This window comes from Bombina bombina, chromosome 4 (genome assembly GCF_027579735.1).
Source record: "Bombina bombina isolate aBomBom1 chromosome 4, aBomBom1.pri, whole genome shotgun sequence".
Classification (NCBI taxonomy): Eukaryota; Metazoa; Chordata; class Amphibia; order Anura; family Bombinatoridae; genus Bombina; species Bombina bombina.
The window spans coordinates 195456226-195479908 of record NC_069502.1 but is presented as its reverse complement, the minus strand read 5'-3'; positions in this window follow the sequence as shown (position 1 = coordinate 195479908).

The following is a 23683-nucleotide window of genomic DNA, read 5'->3' as shown; positions in this document are numbered from 1 at the left end:
TGCAGAGGGAATACCTTATTTCAGAAACGTCTCGCTAAGAGCTCTGACCCAGGTGAGAGGTGGACCATCCGTCCGGGACTGGGACTCAGAAAGGTGGCTGTGCCGCGTTGGGAGGCACGTGTCGTGCGCCCTGGAGGCTCCGGGCGGCAGCCGTGAAGCAGTGTCCAGGTGATTGTTGGGTTGGAGCTGCCTGGTTGGCAGGGAGAAGTTAATCGACCCCGGACTCTAGCGTCTCACTATCCCCCCTGGAAGCCGGCGTAGCCCAGTGACGTCACATCCGCTCTACGGAGCACTGTCGGAGCCTTGGTGGTGGTCAGCAGCATACGGCAAGTGGCAGCAGCGTGGCAGCTCCAGAGATAACACGTATCGCTTTGGAAGAGAAGGCTCACTGAGAGGTTTTAAATAACGCCGTGAAGATATCGGGGGGTGAGTACCACTGTATGAGTTGTTCAAGTGGGCGCGTTTTTAGGCACATGTAGAAGACAGTTACTCCACACATATCGTTATATCTTTCCTCCCTGGGTCAGAAATAGAAATTGTGATTGCCGGTGTTGAGGAAATCTTACAGGCTGCAACGCTGGGAGCTGGCACTTTGCAGGTGTGACCCTCATTGATCTCATGCTATTGTTGCCGGTCTCCTGTATCTAGATAATACTGTGTTTTGTCTTTAAGGCCTTAAATACATCAGGGGCTAGGGCCCTAGCATCTTTTGTACAGCAATATATCAGAAAATACATGGCATTGGAAATTTCCAAGGACTAAGTATATACAAGGCAATACTGCTATCACAAGGCTATTGAAGGATATTAGCCCAAGTTGTAAAGTCTTGAAAATCAAAGAAGAATACATCGCGTCTGGGCCCTATAAGACTTTCTAGTGACTCTAGAGGGACTGGAAAATCTGTGCTTGCAGGCACCCACTAAACCTCTCTCATTTGCTTAAAGATAGTAATAATTGTCTTTACAGAGTCATAATAGAGGCTATTTAACGTCATATAGAGTAACACAAGGCCGGATAACCACACATGGAATAGAGCGCTTTGAGCAGACTTTACTCTATCAATTGCCTCATGTTTGGCCCTGAAACTATGTATATAGAAAATAGTTTGTAAAGACTTTGCTAAGTGTGTTCGGTGTATATAAAGTATCTTGTCAGATATCAACACTAAGTTCTATAAAGCTTTCTATATCTGTTAAATATCATGTAACATTCTTGGAGTTGGCGGAATGCAACCGCTTGGGCGCAGTGAATTTTTTTTGGCTTGAAACCTGGGAAGAGAGAAGTTGTTGCTAATTTTTAGGCAACATATTGAGGTTTGAGCCAAATTTTCGCTCTCAGAATTTTTTTTTTTGTTTTGGTTTTTTTTTTTTTTTTTTTTTTTCCCCTTTCCTTTTTTTCTCCCCATTGAATTCACTAAGGTTCACTAAGTGGTTCACTAGTTTGGCACACTGAGTGCATTGGATCTGAGATTTTTGCACCCTTTCTTTTTTTTTTTTTTCTCACTACTGGCTAAGTTCAGCCCCTACACACACAAGGAGATTAGTGATTCCCCTTCTTTTTTTTTTTTTTTCTTTTAGTCATTTTTCTCACTTTTTTCACTTATCAATAGTACAGAACACATCAAAGTTTTTTTTTTTTTTTCAACAGCCCGCACCCAGTTTTTTTTCTTTTTTTTCCTCTCTTACCCATTTTTTCACTTTTTTCACATATCCACAATATAGAGCTCACTAAGCTCTAAGATCTTTTTTTTTGTTTGTTTTTTTTGTTGTTGACACTTTAACAACCTGCTTTCGGGTTTTTTTTTGTTTTTTTTTGTTCACGTTTTTCACATATTCAAAGCACAGAGCTTATCCAAGCTTCAAAAAAAAAAAAAATTTTTTTTTTTTTTTTTCCTTCACGTTGGTATTCACAAATAGCACTTAATTCATATATATTGATGTGAATGGAGAGGTTTATCTCACAACAAAAAAACTCTTCGCCTAGTATGCCCCCGAAACCGAAAGAGAAGAGAGCCAACTCTAAAAATACAGAATCATTTCATGACACCTCACAAGACCGCAATGTTTTGAATTTTTGTAATGATATGTCTGAGTTTGCTGCGGAAGTAGCTAAAATGATGGCTCCACATTTAGACTTAGTTAAACAAGAGATAAAGTCTGAGATTTTTAATCTTTCCAATGAGATTAGACAATTCACTACCCGTATGGAGGAGGTCGAGACAAGGGTGTCTGACCTGGAAGACAGATTAAATGCTGTGAGTTCGGCTTCTTCTGTTCAGGATAAGGCCATCACCCAGCTACAAGCGCGAGTTGAAGACCTCGAAGATAGGTCAAGACGGAACAACCTAAGAGTGATTGGCCTTCCTGAAACAGCGGAATTCCAAGATGTATTAAAATTTGTCTCTGTCACACTCCCTCAGGCACTCATGATTCCTCCTCCTCCTACACCCTTTCTGATAGAAAGAGCGCATAGAATTGGGGCACCCAGAGAAAATAACCCTTCATCCAATTCTAGGCCTATTATTTTTAAATTTGTCAATTATCAAGACAAAGTTTTATTTTTGTCCTATTACCGTAAACTTAATTCTCTGGTCATCAACTCTTATAGAATTGCAATTTTTCAAGATTTTTCTGCAGAAACTAGGGCCAAGCGGAGAGAAATGTCCCCTTTCTTTGACAAATTTAGCAAAGCAGAATGTAGTGTAAGATTGGTTTACCCAGCTAAACTTTTAATCAATAAGGCAGGGGTTTTATATGTGGTAAATAATAGTGAGGAAGCCAGGTCTCTTTGTAAAAAAATGGGCATAGTGTGACTAGCAGACGGTAACGCAAAAAGTCTTGGGAAGTTAGTAAACTGTATTTAGAATGGAAAATATTGTTACGTGCATTGGATTTTGTATAAAATTGTATATGGTGCTGGGTTTTTTTTTTTTTTTTTTTTCTCTTCTTTCCCCGGGTCCCGCCTCCCCCTGCACGAATATATGGGTTATTTAAATGTGATGATAGGGGCGAGACACGAGTCCGTTTACTCTCTGGTATATGTTAGACATGCTTAAGCTGGCGTCTTGGAATGTGGGTGGCATAAATTCTCCAATAAAAAGAAAGACCATAATTAAACATTTAGCTAAAATAAAGCCAGATCTCGCCTTCTTACAAGAGACCCATTTGAAAAATTCGGAAATAGGGAAGCTTCAAATTAATTGGGTAGGGGAAGTAATTGCGGCACCGTTTAACACACGCAAAAGAGGAGTAGCCATTCTTTTAAACAAAAATCTAGACTACAAAATAGATTCAACCAAACGAAAACCGGGTGAGTAAAACAATCTGGAAATTTATTGCTTCAATTTAAAATAGGCAACACACTATTAAAAACATATAAGCACAGACAAGGGAGACTAGTCTGACATGTTTCGGCCTTGACTGGCCTTAATCATAGACACTATGAGTGTCTATGATTAAGGCCAGTCAAGGCCGAAACATGTCAGACTAGTCTCCCTTGTCTGTGCTTATATGTTTTTAATAGTGTGTTGCCTATTTTAAATTGAAGCAATAAATTTCCAGATTGTTTTACTCACCCGGTTTTCGTTTGGTTGAATTGCTATTTTGCGGCAGAGGAGAGTGCCGTCCGGAGAGAAAGCGTTCAATCTGGAGAAGAAGTCCTTTTGGTGAATCCAGGGCAATCCCACGTAAGCAGCGGAACCAGACCGCCAAGACCGGTGACACTGAAAACCCACAAGCATGTTCACACATCATAGAAGAGCGACGCAATTGCAGGATTGAGCCCGCACACTACCAGTAGATGGACGATCACATGACCGGGAAACCGAGTGACGTCAGACGCTGAGTGTTAGACGCGGAGATCAGAAGCAGAGCGGCGGACAGCAAGGATTCCTTTCGGAACAGATCCTAGAAGGTGAGCCGCATTATTGCTCTATTACTGTTGAAGATGTTGTCGCTTGATGTGTGCCTTACTTAGTACTAATCTGAAGAAGAGGTTAGTACTGGACAGAGTTTTAAAGGGTGTCACCGATAGCGGTAAGAAAAATATTGTCGCATCTCAAGCATCGTTCATCTTTGGTTGTAATCAATACAAAATAGATTCGTCAGCTATAGATCCGAAAGGTCGCTATATTATTGCAGAAATCACGATTAACAAAACTCGTTTTGTGTTTTGCAACATTTATGGGCCAAACAATGCGGATAAGACATTCTGGGACAAGATGGTACTTTATCTCCATAAATTTATAGGTCAGAACCTTATAGTGGCAGGGGATTTTAACCTAACAGCGGACCCTATTCTTGATAGGGTAAGTAAGGATCATAAGGTTGTTCGCGATAGAAAGACTCATACTCTTAAAAAATTTCTGGCGCAACTTGGGTTAATAGACGTGTGGCGCGTCCAAAACCCAGATGTGAGAGCTTTCACGTGTCTAGCAAAAGGCCAGCAATCTCTCTCTAGGATAGACCTTTTTCTGATGGCAGATTCTATGACTGGTTCAGAATGGGAAGCAGACATAAAGGATATAACAATTTCAGATCATGCGGTGATTACACTATCACTTAATGCACAGCAGTGTCGAAGTACTACTAATCAAAATATTTTTTTTCCCAAATACCTAGTGAATAATATAAATTTTCAGAACTGGCTGACTAACCAATGGGCTGATTATGAAACTATTAATAAAGACTATAAAAACAAGCCAGAGATATATTGGGAAGCAGCCAAAGCTGTATTAAGAGGCAATATTAAAGCATACATGTGTAAACTTAAGAAAAGAATTAGACACCAAGAAACCCAATTAAGTAATCAAGTAAAAAATGCGTACAGAACATATCTGAATGAACATACGAGAGATAAATGGCAGAAATATATAGAGGCCAAAACGGCACGTGATATTTTTATCAAACAAAAAACTGCCCTAGATATTCAGAGGCAAAAAGCCTTGTACGGAGGGTTTGTTGGGAGATCGGCCAAATTCTTGGCTAGGCTCACTAAAAAGAATCATAGGAACCCAATAACAGCTATTAGATCTAGCACAGCTAGGTTCACTAATAACGCAGACATTACTGAGACCTTTTTTGACTATTTTAGTGCCCTCTACACTGCCGAAGAGTATCCGATAGAAAAGCAGACAGCATTTTGGGACAAGATTCAGATTCCTAAAATATCCCCAGAAAGCCTAGCAGAGATAAACAAACCGATTGATATGGAAGAGATAGTGGCAGCTATTAAGTCTGCCAAAACGAACAAAGCAGCGGGTCCTGACTGTCTTCCCATTGAATTTTATAGGATTCTTCAACCACATGTTGTTTTAGCTCTGGAAAAACTGTTTAATTTCTATTTCATCAGGAATAATAATTGCTCACCATACTTTGCTGCGGCGGTGATATCTTTAATTCTTAAAAAAAACAAAGAACCAGATCTCCCAGAATCATATAGACCGATTTCCGTATTAAATACGGATTATAAATTGCTCACGGCCATTCTAGCAAATAGATTAAAACTTCACCTTGGTGCAATTATTCATGAAAATCAGTCAGGGTTCATGGCAGGGAGAAATCCTTCCAGGAACATACAAAAAGTCATGACCTTGATAGATTTTTTCTGGAACAAATTCAGAACAACAAGATATAGGGACACAGTAGACCTCGCCTTATTAACATTAGATGCAGAAAAAGCGTTTGATCGCATTGCTTGGAAACATCTATTTTATACTTTAGAACAATTCGGCTTCACAGGACACTTCCATAAATTTATACAGTTAATATATTCTTCCCCTATTTCATCTTTACTCATTAATGGGCAGATTTCTCAACGGATTGTTCTACAACGGGGTACACGTCAGGGTTGCCCCTTATCCCCGCTGTTGTTTAACATCTCGTTAGAACCCTTAGCAATTCTACTGCGGAAACAACTAGAGGGGATTCGGGTTGGAGATCAGAAATTAATATTGTTAATGTATGCGGATGACATACTTTTGGGTTTGAGCAACATTGAACAAAGTCTTTCTTGTTTACTTGATGTAATCGAATTGTTTGGCAAAATTTCGGGTTATAAAATCAATCTCACTAAATCTGAGCTATTATGGCTCAATAGGAAAGATTGTCATATTAAGCATCCTTTCATCGAGACGTCACAGATAACCTATCTTGGGATTAAGTTAACTGCAAATCCAGAGGAGTGGTATAAGTTAAATTTCGGTAAATGCTTTTTAGACTGTATAGATAAGATGAATGGATGGAGGAACTTACCTATATCCTTAACAGCTAGGGTTACACTTATAAAAACTATTCTATTCCCCAAATTATTCTATCTCATACAAAATCTGCCAATCCCTATTCACAATAGCGATATAAAAAATTACAACAGGGCATGCTCGAATTTAATCTGGAGTGGCGCCAGAGTGCGTATCTCTGCCACACGTCTCATGTGTAATAAAGAAGCTGCAGGTTTGTCCCTGCCTAATTTGCATTTTTATAGCTTGGCAGCACGGTTAAAGGTTGCCGTTGATTGGCTAACGCAATGTGATCAGGTTTCACCGGTACTCTGGGAGACAGCTTTGGTGGCCCCTTTTCGGTTGGACGCTATCTTACATTGCCCTATGAATGCTCTCCCATCCCCGCTTTTTTCGCTCAGTACTTTTAGGTACGTCATTCTAGCATGGCAAAAATGTTGCTCCCTCGCGGACTGTTCACCTTATATCTCCAATTATCTACCCATTACGGGGAACCCTAACTTTGCACCAGGACTGTCAGATAAAGTCTTTAGGATATGGTTTACTAAAGGTTTGGTATTTGTCGCCCAAATGTTGGATGTGAATCGCACACCTTTAACCTTTGCTGAACTGAAACATACATTTGGGCTTGAGAACAAAGATTTCTACGCCTATTTGCAGCTAAGACATTTTTTCTTTGAGTTAAGGCAAAGCTATGGATTAGATTGGACTCTTTCGGTTCTCCAAGCTAAAATTAATATCTTTCAAGGAGGCTTATATTCTATATCTCCACTTTACAGCCTTTAGAACCAGGGGCCTTCAGCTCTTCAAAGAGAATTCATTGCTGCAAAATGGAATAGGTTTTTTCCGGCGGTGAATAGTCAGACCATCGAGAACACTTTCAAAATAATTTGAAATAGTTGGGTACTGACGGCGTGGAGAGAAACTCAAATTAAACTATCCTTTATGACATATCTGACCCCAATTAGGTTGACCAATTGGTACAGGATACAGACGGTGTGTCCCAAATGTTCCTCTCACACCGCTGACTTACTACACTGCTTTTGGAGTTGCCCTAGGATTATTCAATTTTGGCGCAGGGTAGAATATTGGATACAGGCTTCGCTTAAGATAGACTTTAACTTTCAATCAACACAGATATTTTTTTTAGTGCAACCGCAAATTGTCCCTAGAAACTTCAAATTAATTAATCAGATTATATTTCTTGGTCGTAATATAATACTGAGAGCCTGGAAGGCAAAAACAGCACCTAAATTGAATGAGCTTAAAAACGCGTTGATGACCCATTTTACACAAGAACAGTGGAACTTACAAGACGTTTCAGATGAAAGGCTAGCCAAGTTCTTTAATCAATGGGGAACATTTATTTTATCTTTTCCAGTTGAAGTGCAGGTTAGGATGGTTAAACCGTTCAGCGAGACTGCATACGTGCAACTTCAGATATTGGCAGGTCATTTTCCCCGATCCTGGCATAACATGGGAGAGTTGGAAAGAGACTGACTATGGTGGGGGGAGATAGGTCCCGGTCGGGGAAAGAACCTTTTCCTTTTTTTTTTTTTTTTTTTCTCGTTGTTATACATTTATTTTATGTGTCTTGCTTTTCAGCGTTATCTGTTGCTTCTGTTAAATTATACATATAGCGAGGTTGCTGTACAAACAGGTGTTATTCAAGATTTGTGTTAAAAAGAGGAAAATATTAGAAAATAGGAGTGTATGGAATCGGGGATGCTGATAAGTGTACTATTTTCTCTTTGTTTTGGTTTACAAGGGGGTTGACAATATTCCATAACGAATCATTTTTGTATTTGTTATCTGTCATGCTTTGTTTCATAAGATGTTATATTCAGCCCTGCGTGGCAGAAAGAAGTGGATTTCTGTGATGTGTACACTTATTTTGTGTTAAATAAATAAACATTTAAAAAAAAAAAAAAAAAGAAAAGGAATCATTTTTTTATTTTTGATAATTTGTTTGTTATTTTGTGTAATGTATATTTTTAGGGGGTGTTTTTTTTAGCAAAAGAGCTGTTTAACTCAGGGCAATGCCCTACAAAAGGCCCTTTTAAGGGCCCTTGGTAGCTTATTCTATAGAAGGCTTTTTTATTTTGGGGTGTTTTTTTTAAGGTTATTAGAATAGAATTAATCTTTATTTTTTTGGATAATTTTGTGGTTTTTTTTAATAATAGATTTTTTTATTTTTTGTAATGGTAGTTTTTTTATTTTTTGTAATTGTAGTTTTTTTATTTTTTGTAATGTTAGGTTTTAGTATAATGCAGGTTAGGTTTTATTTCACAAGTAAGTTTGTATCTATTTTAACTAGGTAGTTATTAAATAGTTAATAACTATTTACTAACTAGTCTACCTAGTTAAAATAAATACAAACTTACCTGTGAAAGAAAAATAAAACCTAAGATAGCTACAATATAACTATTAGTTATATTGTAGCTAGCTTAGGTTTTATTTCACAGGTAAGTATGTATTTAGTTTTAAATAGGTATTATTTAGTTAATCATTATAAATGTAATTTAGATCTAATTTAATTATGTTAAAGTTAGGGGGGTTAGGTTTAGGGTTAGGTTTAAGGGTTAATATAGTTTAATTTAGCTTGTTGCGATGTGGGGGGGGGGGGGCTGGCGGTTTAGGGGATAATTGGTTTATTTAGTTAATAATTGTAAATTTAATTTAGCTATATTTTTATTATGTTAAAGTTAGAGGGTGTTAGGGTTAGGTTTAGGGTTACATTAGGGTTAGGGTTATGTTAGGTTTAGGGGTTAATATAGTTTAATTTGGTTGTTGCAATGTGAGGGGCTGGCGATTTAGGGGTTAATAAATGTAATATAGTGGTAGCGATATTGAGAGCAGCAGATTAGGGGTTAATAATTTTATTTAGGTAGCGGCAATATTGGGAGCGGCAGATTAGGGGTTAATAACTGTAGGCAGGTGTTTATGTTAGGGTGTTAGGTTTAAACTGTATTTTTATTTCCCCATAGACATCAATAGGGCTGCGGAACTTTTGTTTCCGCAATCACAGGTGTTATTTTTTTTTTGCCGGCTCTCCCCATTGATGTCTATGGGGAAATTGTGCACGAGCACGTCTTAGCAGTGCTCTGATTGTGTGCGGTATGGAGCTCAACGCAACCATATCGCACGCAAAAGACATATGTTTGAAAACTTGTAATGGCAGCGCTATAAGAAATAAAATAACGTAACTTTTGTTGCGTTCGTTAATTTCTCTATAGCGCTCAAAACTCGTAATCTAGGTGTTAGTGTGCTAAAAAAGTATGCACCCTGAAAATGAACAGGCATGGAAATTATTCCAGCTCTTGTTCTGTCTCAGCTGAGTGCATCTCTCTATTTACTTATTTATTATTATTTACTTTGGGAGACCCTATGTGGGTCTGCCCCTTTTATTTAAATATATCAACAGTGTTTTTTAATATTGGTGCCTCAGTCTAGAACTTAATTCTAAAGCTAAAGTACTATGGACTAAAACCATTTGATTGCTAAACTTAACAACTAGCAGACCCAACAAACGTCTCTATTAAAGTCTATGGCAATTTGTGCTACTACCTGTGTTTAAGAACTTGAGTATGTTCTAGGCATTTGCATCTACTTGTCTTACCATGTTGGTACAATTTATATGTAAATGTTAAAGGCACAGTCTAGTCAAAATTAAACTTTCATGATTCAGATAGGGCATGTAATTTTAAACAACTTTCCAATTTAATTTTATCAACAAATTTGTTCTCTTGGTATTCTTAATTAAAAGCTAAACCCAGGTAGGCTCATATGCTAATTTCTAAGCCCTTGAAGGCTACCTCTTATCTAAATGTTTTTGACAGTTTTTCACAGCTAGAGGGCGTTAGTTCCTGTGTACTCATGCCCATGGAGTTACGTATGAGAGGGCACTGATTGGCTAAAATGCAAGTCTGTCAAAAGAACTGAAATAAGGGTGCAGTCTGCAGAGGCTTAGGTACAAGGTAATCACATAGGTAAAAAGTATATTAGTATAACCTTGTTTGTGCAAAACTGAGGAGTGGGTAATAAAGGGATTATCTATCTTTTTAAACAATAACAATTCTGGAGTAGACTGTCCCTTTAAAAAAATATAGGGGGGGGGCGGAGCCTGACTGAGCTCAGAGATGGCAGCGTAATCTCTGAGCTCCAGGAGCTAAAAGTACAAAACAGGGATTAAAGTCTTCCCAGACAGCAATTTTGGGACTAAAACCTCACTGCATGAGTCAGAGACACACTCCGGGATATATATGGGCTGATACTTCTCACAGACCGACTGCTGCTTACAGACACAGGACCGGAGAGGTGAGGCCTATCAGTTTACCCCCACGCTGAACTATTACACACGCTGCAGTAGCAGCGATGCAGAGACTTACATGAGGGGGTACAGATACAAAGCCCTAAGCGATCGGACACAACAGCAGGAGCTAAACTTACTTGGTAGGGGTCACACATGTCTGGATCTGCTTGGGCGCTGAGACGCAGCATGGGACAATAGTCAATGGTGGCAAATGGCGGTATGACGCAGGACTTTTTGTAGAAGCGCCTAAATCTAAGCAATGCTCACTTGAACCATACACAATAGAAGGATACAGAGGGAGGACACTATATCAAAGACACTGGCAAATGTTGGGTATTCAGGAGGTCTAATCTGAAAATACTGAGATAGCTCACAGGTGTCAATCACTCAGTAAAAGTTTATGTAGCCTGATGAAACGGCTTGCAGCCGAGAAACGCGTAGCGAAGTTTTAAGATTTTTAATAAAAGTTTTTATATTGTTCTACCTTGCTTGGAATCATTTTACCGACTGGACATTAAGAGAGTAGTGTGAGAAGGATTGCAGATTGCTCTGTTATTAGCAGTGTGCCCCTTGGTTGGCAGCTATCTCTGTATATAGTTTTAACATCCTTGCTCAGCAGCAGTTACCATTGTTGGAAGTCAGCCGAACGGCTTTATAAAGTTTCGGTCCGCCTGATATTGCACTGATTGTGCACACACGTTTGGGCGTGATTATCGCCAGGAGCAGACCGGGAGAGAAAGAGTCAGCCGAACGGCTCCGAAGTTTCGGCTTGCGAATTATTGCACTGGAAGTGCAAATATCCTTGTGAGTATTAGTTTTTCTTTCATTGGAAAATCTCACTCATTGTTGGGTTTATCTGCACCAGAGCGCCTCTTCTTTTTTGTCATTTTCAGGACAAAGTTTATCCTCACGTATATTGTGGAGAGAGACGCTGTTTTTGGGTCCACCTTCATCGCCTCTTCAGAAATTGTGGGACTTATATTATACTCTACATATATGGACGATTGTGCTCACAACATCAAGGAATTCATTTAAGTATTTGTTATTTGCATTTATTTGTTATTGTTGATTATTCATACCGATACCAAAATTTATTGTTGTATTATATTTTACAAAATATACTATAATTAGAACTTATATCTTGGGAATAGCATAGAATAGGCGCACCTCTCGTTTCTAACACATTATCCATTGTGTTGTCCTTTCACTCAGTAAAAGACCCTTGCTTCTATAAAAACGTATAATAACAGCTGTGGAGCAACAAAACACAGAAAGTCTCTACTAAAGTGTCTCCTCACAAAACATTAAGGGGCCATAACCTATGGTACTTCAACAAGTCTATATATAATCGCACCATCTCTAAAAGTTAAACACATAGGTGCAGTAGCAAATATTATAAAATCAAACAAATACCAACACTCAAAACCATATACCATGACATCTAAGAAACTAACCAAGGCAGACAAAGTTGCCAAATCGCAGAATATTAACCCTTATTTCAAATCAGCTAAGGTTAATAAATTTACAGATGAAAATACCAGAGAAGAGGAAGGAGACTCTGAACAAGACACAGACTCTATTACTACAGAAGGAGATCACACACCAGTAACAAGGGCAGATTTGTGCCTATTAGTATCAAAACAAGACATTTCATCAAACTTTGAACGTCTCTGGGAAAAAATAGACTCTATGCACACTGCCGTTACAGATAGCCTCACTGATATAAAATCAGACATTGCAGAATTGGGAGGCAGAATTGAAAATCTGGAAGAGCAAAGAGAGGCGATCAATGAAGACCTTACTTCTATGTCTGAGGCTGTTAACTCCCAGCAGCAATCTATTGTTGAGCTCCAGGACAAGGTCGAGGACCTCGAAAACAGGGGAAGACGAAATAATATCAGAATGAAGGGCATACCAGAATCTGTTTTGAACAAAGATCTCCATCTATACCTGCAACAATTGTTCAGAGCCCTCACTGGAGACAAAGAGGAATCTACATTCCATATCGAAAGAGCTCACAGAGCTCTAAGAGCAAGGCCTAAAGATAACGACCCGCCAAGGGATGTCATTGCGAAACTACTGGTTTTTCAAGAGAAAGAAAAAATCCTATCTGCATCCAGACAAAACCCAACCTTTAAATTTCAGGGAACTGTTGTCCAATTCTTTCAGGATCTCAGTTTAAGGACCCTACAAAGAAGATCCCAGCTACGACCACTTACAGCTTTGTTACGAAAGCACCAAATCCAATATCGATGGGGATTTCCCTTTGCGCTACACATAATAAGAGATGGTAAAACATTAACTTTAAAAGAGGAAGAAGAAATGCCAAATATGTGTAAGCTTCTGGGGTTGGATCCTCCGTCTGTACCAATAGACACTCCTGCTAAACAACGCAGAAACCTACAAATTTCCCAGCAAGATAGCATACAACCCAAGTGGCAATCTACCAGCAAAAGAAAATTAAACAACAAATGACTTTTGCCACTAGGTTATAAAGGGACACTCCCGAATTAGAAATTTGTGATGGACTAATAGCTATGGTTCATGCTTTTATAGTCCATACCCTATACTGAAAATATTCAAGAAAGGGTAAAGTATATAAGGCGCTAAAACACCAGTTATGTTAGAGTTTACAGATTGTACTATTTGTTGATTTACTGTTGAATCCACTGTTTACAAAGCTAGATATATTTCTTTAATACTGCTCCACTAAGACAGAATGTTATGAGAGTTGTTATCTCTCTTTACCAGAGAGATATAGTTAATGTATTTTTATCTTATTTCCTATATTTACATTGTTCATTATTGTTAATTTTTTTTGTCTTTTTTATTTTTTTTACAATGCATGATGGTATTGAGTCATTCACAACCTGGGAATGCTGGAAGAGGGGATATAGGTGGAGGGGTGGAAACACTATAGAACTTCACGCAAAAGGGATATTTTGCTATTTCTTAAAAGTCATGACTAAATGGACAACAGATAGTTTAGATGACTAAAATACACCTAGTCTCTCACACTGTGAGAGGATTAAACTCCGACGTCAAACGGAGGGTAGCCATGGCCCATTATATTAGACTCCATGCCAATGTCCTCTTTCTTCAAGAGACTCACTTAACACACTCAAATATTCCCAAATATTGGTCCAGAGCGTTCCCACTACATTACCACGCCACAACAGAGACGAAAAAAAGAGGGGTATCCATACTCATACATTCATCGCTAAACTTTATACATGAACATACCCTAGCAGATTCAGAGGGCAGATATCTAATTGTAAAGGGACAACTGGACGGGTCAGATGTCATTTTTTGTAACATTTACGCTCCAAATAACAACCAACATACCTTCTTTAAAAACATTTCACACCTAATAACACATTGGTCTCAATATAGAACAATACTAGCTGGAGACTTTAACATCAATTTGAAGCCCATCACCCAGGCCCCGAATTCAAGGTTGAGCAACAAACAAAATCGACATAACAGATTGATAAAATCTATACAAGATGCACTTGCTCCCCATACACTTATAGACACCTGGAAATACTTATATGGGGACACTAATGACACGACATTCTATTCGGCGGCACACAAATCATACACTAGAATTGACTATATATTCATCAGCCAAATTCTAATCCCATTAATTTTATCTTCAGAAATACACCCTTGCTCCTGGTCTGATCACTCACTAATCTCCATTCATCTAAATGGGGTCCAAGACCCTAAAAGAACTAGAACCTGGACTTTTGACCCAACCTCACTTAGAAACAAACCTACATTGGATAAAATAGGTGAACAACTGACTGAATTTTGGAATATAAATAAAGACACTACAGACAACCCATTACATATGTGGGCAGCACACAAAGCATACATTAGGGGTCTCCTGATCCAAACTAAATCCCGTTCCTTACATCATAACAGCACCTTGATATCTCAGCTTCAAAACGAAATAAAAGAACTTGAAACACAACATAAACTTACCCAAAATGCATCTGTTCTAAAACAATTATCCAAGAAAAGAGATAGTTTAAACAAAATTCTGAACTCCATGGCAACTAGGGCGATGATGAAACTAAAGACACAATATTATGTATTTGCTAATAAACCTGATAAATTTCTAGCCCATAAAATTTGCGAACGATGCAAGGTTTCTGCCATCCCAAGTATAATTAATTCACAAGGTATTTCAGTATCCCATCCCCAAGAAATTGTAGACACTTTTGCAGAATTCTATGGGAACCTATATGACGGTAAAAAGGTGATTTATACACCACAAACTGAATCTGCTACTATAGATTTCCTCACAGACGCTAACCTCAAGAAAATTTCAGAAAATGACAGAGAGCTACTTAATTCTCCAGTCTCTCCGATGGAGGTATCTCTTGCTATCAAAGATCTTAAGAAAGGCAAAGCCCCTGGACCAGATGGGTCCTCAGGAGAATACTACAAATTATTTAAACCTATATTGATCCCCCAATTAACTAACTTATGTAACCACATTTTGGATGGACGCCCAATCCCACCTGAGATGTTGATGGCTAAGATAGTAGTAATCCCCAAACCAGGCAGAAATCCAAAATATTGCTCAAATTATCGCCCTATCTCACTTATCAATCAGGATCTCAAAATATTCACTAAAATTTTGGCCAACCATCTTAAATTAATACTACCCCAACTGATTCACCCAGATCAAGTTGGTTTCATAAAGGACAGGGAGGCCCCAGATAATATCAGACGAATAATAGACTCCATTCACTATTTGTCTGAATCCGGGACGCTTTCTCTGCTTCTATCACTAGACGCGGAGAAGGCGTTTGACAGAATAGATTGGAAATACCTATTACAGGTGCTCCATAGTATGGGATTCAGGGGCCCTTTTGTAGATGCAATAGAGAGGATATATTCGAACCCGTCAGCACAAGTCACAGCAACAGGTCACAAATCCAAAACTTTCCCTATTCTAAACGGAACGAGACAGGGGTGCCCTCTGTCACCCCTTTTATTTGCCCTCTGTATAGAGCCACTGGCAGCACAAATAAGAAATTCCCCAGATATATCGGGATTTAAAATTAGGTCCACTGAGTACAAATTGATGTTATTTGCAGATGACATCTTACTCACAATCACCAAACCGATGCTCTCCCTCCCGAATCTATACCAACTTATAGATAAGGTCTCATCTATCTCAGGTTATAAAATTAATCTAGAAAAATGTGAAGCTCTCCCCATTAGGCTCGCACCCCATACACAAAAACTAATTGAAATCAACTTCATCATGAAGTGGGCCACACAAACTATCAAATATTTGGGAATAAACTTACCGACCCAATTTAACCAATTATATAAATTCAATTACTTACCGCTATATAGAGGGATCAGACAAGATCTTCAGAAATGGTCAAAATATTCTTTCTCTTGGTATGGGAGAAAATCCGCGGTTAAGATGAATGTCTTGCCACGCTTACTATACCTTTTCAGAGCTCTTCCACTTAAAATCCCAATCCCAGAGCTACTACAGATGCAATCAGACCTTATAAGGTTTATTAGGGGGAAAAAAACTCCTAGAATCCAGACCTCTTGCTTGACGAGACACAGAACACTGGGAGGGATAGGGGTCCCCGATCTCGTCACCTACTATAAGGCGGCGAGACTAGCTCAAACAGCGCTTTTAGACAACCCCAACATAGATCTTGTCTGGCCTACTCTTGAAGCAGAAATGGGAGGCTGGAACTACCCAGCAGACATTCTTTGGGAGGAGAAACTACAAACTCCTGCCATGCGACATCTCAGGCCCCCTACTTTGAACTCTACAATGGTATCTTGGAATAAGGTAGCCAAGGCTACTAAATTAAAACCAACACAATCCAAAAATATGCCAATTAGATATATGTTACCTCAGGAAAATCGCCCACCAATAGACAAATGGCGCAATAAGGGGCTTTATAGAGTGGCTGATTTAATAAGTAATGATAAATTTTTAACATTCAATCAGATCCAAGATAAAATCGCACCTCTAAAGGTAAATTGGTTCCTCTACCTTCAAATAGTCTCCGCCCTTAGAGAATTTCAAAAAAGGTATACAACCCAGAACACCACAACACTAGAACTCATTTGTAAAGCCCCACATAGAACGAAACAAACTATCTCGAGGCTGTACTCCGCCATACAATCATCACAGACATTAGTAAAATCTCAGTTGATCTTACACTGGGAAAGAGACTTGGGGATGGAGCTGGACATGCAGGAATGGGTCGACATCTTTAGAGAGATAGACAAAGGACTAATAAATGCAGACCTCAGGGAAAATACACTTAAGACCGCATATAGATGGTACCTAACTCCATTGCAGACAGCACATATGTCTCCTATGGGGAACAGATTATGTTATAGAGGATGTGGCTCTCTAGGAACATACTTACACTTATGGTGGGAATGCGACAAAATCAGACAGATATGGGACAATCTTTCTCTCCTGATAAATAATATTCTTGATGTACATATTCATCTCACACAGGCACAGGCCCTACTGCATGTCCGAATTCCTAATTTTAACAAACCAATTAACACATTCATCAAGATCTTGTGCACGATTACAAGATCATGTATAGCTAGATACTGGAAAACTGGATCCTTGGCTTGGCAGGAAGTTTTAAATAAAATCAAAGCCACACATACTATGTATGAATCTGCAGCTTGGATTCTAGATAATCAAGAAGCAATTGACAAAATATGGTTTTATTGGGTATTAAAGGGGGGGGGGACTATCGCCACACATAATCCCACATAAACGTATAACTTTTTGATTGGTACCAACGCTATCTACCCTCAACATCCACAAAACCAAAATACACACTTCCACCTGAATTGTTAGAAATATATGAATATCTACGAACTCGAACATCCTGCATTTATTTTGTATTATTTTTCTTGTTATTTTTATTATGTCTTTATCTTCTTTGAATGAGTATTATTTCATTGTACAAATAATAATGTATGATAAAAACTGTTTAATAAAAACATTTCAACATAAAAAAATATAGACTGGGGGGGGCGGAGCCTAGGCAGGCATAATGGTGGACGTATAGTTTGTCTGCTCCTGGTGCATCTATCTATAAAAATGGAGATTTGACACTAAAATACCTTAAGAGTGTCTTGATAAATATGCCTACTTGTTCCTGAACTGATCACACACAATATCGCTTACCGCACTTTTACATCATACGCGGTAGATCTAGCAACAAGACCGGATGGATCCGGCGCAGTGGAGGCCTGAATTTCACCCCCGGCAGGTGTATACCGCTCCCCGGCAAGAGCGACAGTCTGAGCCATCTCAGCCAACACCGGAGGATAGTGTGAAAGCACTCCGGTGTTCTGGGAAAAGTTAACACGCTGCACGGCTCACAATAGGGACTCAAGACAGAGGGGAAGGACCGCAGAACCAAGTCGCCATGACAGAGTGAGTAGCCATGCGGGAGCCCGAACAAGCCGTGACACATGCCTGGGTTAATTAAGACCGGGGGCAAAGTTATTTATAGAAATATGGACTAATGTACTATTCAGCCATAAACATACCCATAAAGCTTAAGATGGAAAGTGCTGGATCTATAAGGGGCATATAGAAGGGAAAGTTGCTGCGGGGCAATACACTGTATATAAAATCTAAGGTCTGACTAGCATGACAATAAATTCTGAGGCTCAAAAGAATATAAACTCATAACTGCACACAGGTTATCACATACTTCACAGAGCTAGAAGGAGGGGAAAGAAGAGGCTTTCAAAAGTACATATTAAAGTAAAGAAGGACTATGGTTTTAGCTTAAAATTTTATACATAAGGTATACTGCTGAAAATTACATCTAAGTATTTTAAGCGCCAAAATAAAACTGAGACAGCTTGCAGGCAGATAAAGCCCTCACCTCTCCCTATAAAAGGCAAAAAGACACTTGAGTGGCCCATCTAATAAAAATACAATATGTCACTCAGAAGAAATAGCAAACGAGGCTGCACATCTAAGCCCGCGGCTGCCAGCATCTTTTTTAAACCGCAAAAAGGAGATAAGATAATGGAGAGAGGAGATGAGGTAGCTGAAGAAGAGATGGAAGAAGACATGGATGCTACCCCTACAGAAAGCAGCAATATACCTATAACCAAATCTGACATCAAGAATTTTGTATCTAAACAGGATATCACCTCAATATTTGATAAAATGTGGGAGAAGATGGATGCTCTCCAGAGCACGGTTACTAATAGTTTCACAGAAATTAAACAAGACATCTCTGAACTAGGCACCAGACTAGAAACGCTAGAGGAAAAAGAAGAAATAATGGAGGAAGACATTTCCAGCGTCAAACAACACCTAACAGAACATCAGCAAGAGCTGGCGGACATGAATGACAAATTAGAGGACCTGGAAAACAGGAGTCGTAGGTGTAATGTCCGTCTGAAGGGAATTCCTAAATCAATCACTCCATCTGCACTAGAGGATTACCTGTGACAACTATTTCAAGCCATCACAGGGGTGTCATCAGAGGAAAAATTCCAGCTGGAAAGGGCTCATAGAGCTCTTAGAGCTAAACCCAAAGAGGCAGAACCCCCGAGAGATGTAATAGCAAAACTTTTTCGCTTCCAGGAGAAGGAAGAGATTATGTCGGCGGCGAGAAAGAACCCTACTTTCAAGTTCAAAGGCTCGATTATACAGTTCTTTCAAGACCTCAGTGTTAAAACTTTACAGAGAAGGTATACCCTTCGCCCGTTGACGCAGCTTTTGCGGAAAAGCCAGATCACTTATAGATGGGGATTCCCCTTTGCCCTGCACGTACTCCATGAAGGCAGAACTTTCACCATTAAAGAACCTCGGGATATACCAGAGCTTTGCCAACTACTAAAGCTAGATTGTCCGGATCTCCCAGAGAACTCACAAGACACCCCCAAAGCGAGATCACTACTCTCAAAAGGGACTATTCAAAATGGTCGCTGGACGAAAGTCTCCAAGAGGAAGGAGAAATCATGAACATTCTACAGGTCTTGGAGGGCTGGCAACAGCTTTCTAAAAACGTCTAGAGTTTTGCCTTCTCCGGGAGGGGAGAATAGTTCACAAATCACTGGATGTAATGTAGATTAACATAGCAGATCCTTGGAGATTTGCACAATGGACTGTCGTACTTGAGGTATGAGGGGTGAAATTTCACTCTTATAGTTGGTAGCTCCAATTAGCGAAGAGACCATATCGGGACTGAACAAAGACACTATGGGATGATTTGATTGATAATAGAGAAGAACAAGGATAACAATAGATCAGTCAATTTCGTTCACTAGTCAGCTGTCACTGTTAGTTAGAGCCAAGGTCACTCTAATCTACTTGAAATGTTTACAAACATGTTGAGCTCCATATGATGTAATATGAATCTTATATGCACATTTAGTTAGAATATAGGTTTACAGTATATTTATAGAAAGTACTTTGAAGTATTTTTTGAGTTTTCCTAAACAATTATTATGTTTAAATTTATCATATGTTTTTCTGTTTCCAAGTTGAATACCGTCGAGCAGTGGTCCAGAAAGTTTCTACATGCTGGAGATGGCCTGAAGGGGGCAAAAGTCACTCAAGACTCAAGGAAAAAGGCATCATTCTGCAGGTATGAGGGGGTGGAGATGCAGGAAGGAATGGGTTCTAGAATACAAATCATTTCACACAATGTTAGGGTTCTGAACACCAATGTGAAGAGGAAAACGGCACTCACCCAGTATACAAACATGAAATCTAAAATAATATTTTTACAGGAGACACATTTCGTACACAATCAATATCCTAAATACTGGGACAAACATTTTAAACAACATTATCACGCCACTTCGGATAAAAAAAAAAGAGGGGTATCAATACTCATACACGATTCGATCCAATTCACTAATGAAGAAGTGATCAGGGACAAAGAAGGGAGATATCTCATACTGAGAGGCAATATCCAGGGTACCCAATTGACACTTTGCAACATTTACGCACCGAATGAACAGCAACATGATTTTTTTTAAAAACTGTCACATTTACTAACCCAATGGTCTCAATCTCTATTGATAGTGGCAGGAGACTTTAATGTAAATTTAAAGATACTTAAGGACACTAATACCACTAGTCTCACAAACAAACAGAAACGACTCAACTCAATCACTAAATTAATTAGGGAAGAATTAGAAGCACAACACAATGGACACTTGGACGACTTTATATGGCCAAACAAATGACCACACTTACTATTCACCCACTCATAAAATATATACTAAATTGGACTATATATATATCAGTCAAACTTTGATACCTAACCTAATATCCTCGTCTATTCATGCGTCGGTATGGTCTGATCACTCTATAGTACAGATCCAGCTGAAAGGTTTTTCAGACATAAATAGACAAAAATCATGGACATATGACCCCTCGCTACTGAAACACCCAGATATCCAAACTAAAATCTTAAATAGCCTTAGAGAATATTGGAGGTTAAACGTTGACCCGAACATTAGACCGATTATTGTGTGGGCAGCCCATAAGCCATATATTAGGGGATTAATTATCAAAGAGAAAGCTTTGTATAGGAAAAGAATTAGGTCAACGATAGATTCTTTACAGCAAGAAATAGAATTGTTAGAAAAAGCTCATCAAACAACCTTGTCCCAAATGGATTTCATTAAGCTAACCAATAAAAGAAAAGAACTGGCTAAAATTTTAACTGAAAATTCCCTGAGAGCCATAAGCAAATTAAAATCATATTATTTCTTATATGCAAATAAGCCTGATAGGTTTTTGGCCAATAAATTAAGAGAAAAAACAAAATCCTTCACTATAGCTCACCTGCAGAAATCGGACGGCACACTAACATCTAACCCTAAGGACATTGTAGAGGAGTTTGCTAAATACTATGAAGCCCTATATGATGGGAAGAAGGTCGGCCACTCCTCGTTGACCGTAAATCTGAGAGAGCAAATACTAAAGAAAGCAGCTCTGCCTAAATTAAACATAGACGAAGCAAAAGCCTTAGAGGCCGAGATCACACTACAGGAAATAGCGACAGCGATTAAAGACATTAAACGGGGTAAGGCAGCAGGTCCTGATGGGTTCTCAGGGGACTACTATAAGTTATATAACACTGATTTAATCACTCATTTACACACATTTTGTAACAACATTATGAAGGGCTCCTCAGTCCCGCCAGAACTTCTCCAAGCCAAAATTGTTGTTATTCCTAAACCAGGGAAAAACCCTACACTGACACAGAATTATAGGCCGATTTCGTTAATCAATCAGGACATAAAAATCCTTACAAAAATTCTGGCGAATAGGCTTAAGCAGAATTTACCCACATTAATTCACCCAGATCAGGTGGGCTTTATTAAGGATCGAGAAGCACCTGATAATATCAGACGCACTATAGCTTTGGTGGAATATTTAAAAGCGACAGGAACGCCTTCTCTGCTCCTATCTTTGGATGCGGAGAAGGCGTTCGACAGGGTGGATTGGGGATATATGATGGCAGTCCTAGAACATATGGGATTTGGCAGTAAGTTCTTAGATACAATTAGAAGCATATACTCAAGCCCAACGGCAACAATTAGGGTGGCAGGCTATCAATCTAGATCCATACATATCCTGAATGGCACTCGTCAAGGGTGTCCACTCTCGCCACTGTTGTTCGCCTTGTGCGTAGAACCTCTGGCTGCCTGCATTCGAAATTCTAAAGAAATACATGGGGTCAAATTGAATAAGGAAGAATACAAAGCAACATTGTTCGCGGATGATATCCTGCTCTCAATCTCCAAACCCATGCTCTCCCTGCCCACCCTATATAACCTACTAGACGAATTTTCCAGGGTTTCGGGTTTTAAAATCAATTCCGAGAAATGTGAAGCACTCCCCATATTCATTCCAAAGCATACACAAAAATTAATAGAAGCTAACTGGGACTTTAAGTGGGCAAATGGGTATATCAAATACTTAGGAATAAATATCACAGACACAGTGGAATCATTATATAGGGTCGATTACAGTCCAATATTTAAAACTATAAGGAAAGATATATCCAAATGGAAAAAAGGCAACTTTTCTTGGTTAGGTAGACTTTTGGCAATAAAGATGAACATCCTACCGAGATTGCTATACCTATTTAGAGCCCTACCAATCAAAATCCCCTTGAAAGAACTAAACGAGTTACAGTCCGAACTTATTAAATTTCTTAGAGGAAATAAAAAAGCTAGAATAGCTGCGCACATTCTAAAACAACATAAACAATTAGGAGGATTGGGTGTCCCAGACCTCCGAGACTATTACCATGCAGCCAGACTGGCGCAATGTGTACTACTAAGTAAAGACTGTCAAGGAATGACATGGCCTAGTGTCGAGTCAGACATTGGGGGACTGGTGGTCCCAGGGGAAGTTTTATGGAGCCCAAAAGACACAAACACCCAGCAGTTAGCTCATCTAACAATTACAGAAGACTCTAAAACATTGTGGAAATCATTAACTAAGACATTAAAACTAATTACACCACAGACTATCATTAAACCAATAGGGACGTTACTTCCAACTGATTTCCAAAAACAAATAAGCAAATGGGAGAACAAGGGCTTATACAGGGTGGCTGATTTCATGGAGAGGGAAAGGTATTAACTTTCAATCAATTGAGGGATAAGATTCACCCAGACACATTACATTGGTTCTTGTACCTCCAGCTCTCGCATGCCATATACAAATATAGACAGGGTGCCAATGAGACAAAGAACACTACCTTAGAACAACTCATTTGATCTCCAGGCAGGCATAAAAAAACGATTACGCACTTATATCTAGCTATTCAAAACGCGAAAGACACAACAAAACTGAGGCTCCATGTTAGCTGGGAACACGATTTAGGCACAACCTATAATGATGATGAGTGGAGACAGATCTTCTCCGAGCTAAGTAGAAGTTTGATGGGGGCAGATTTAATAGAAAACTCAATTAAGACAGCTTATAGATGGTATCTAACCCCTTTAAAGACTTCGCACTACATTCCTGAAAGCAATAGATTATGCTACAGAGGATGTAAGGAGGTGGGTTCTTATCTCCACATGTGGTGGGAATGCCCAAGGATAAAACCAAT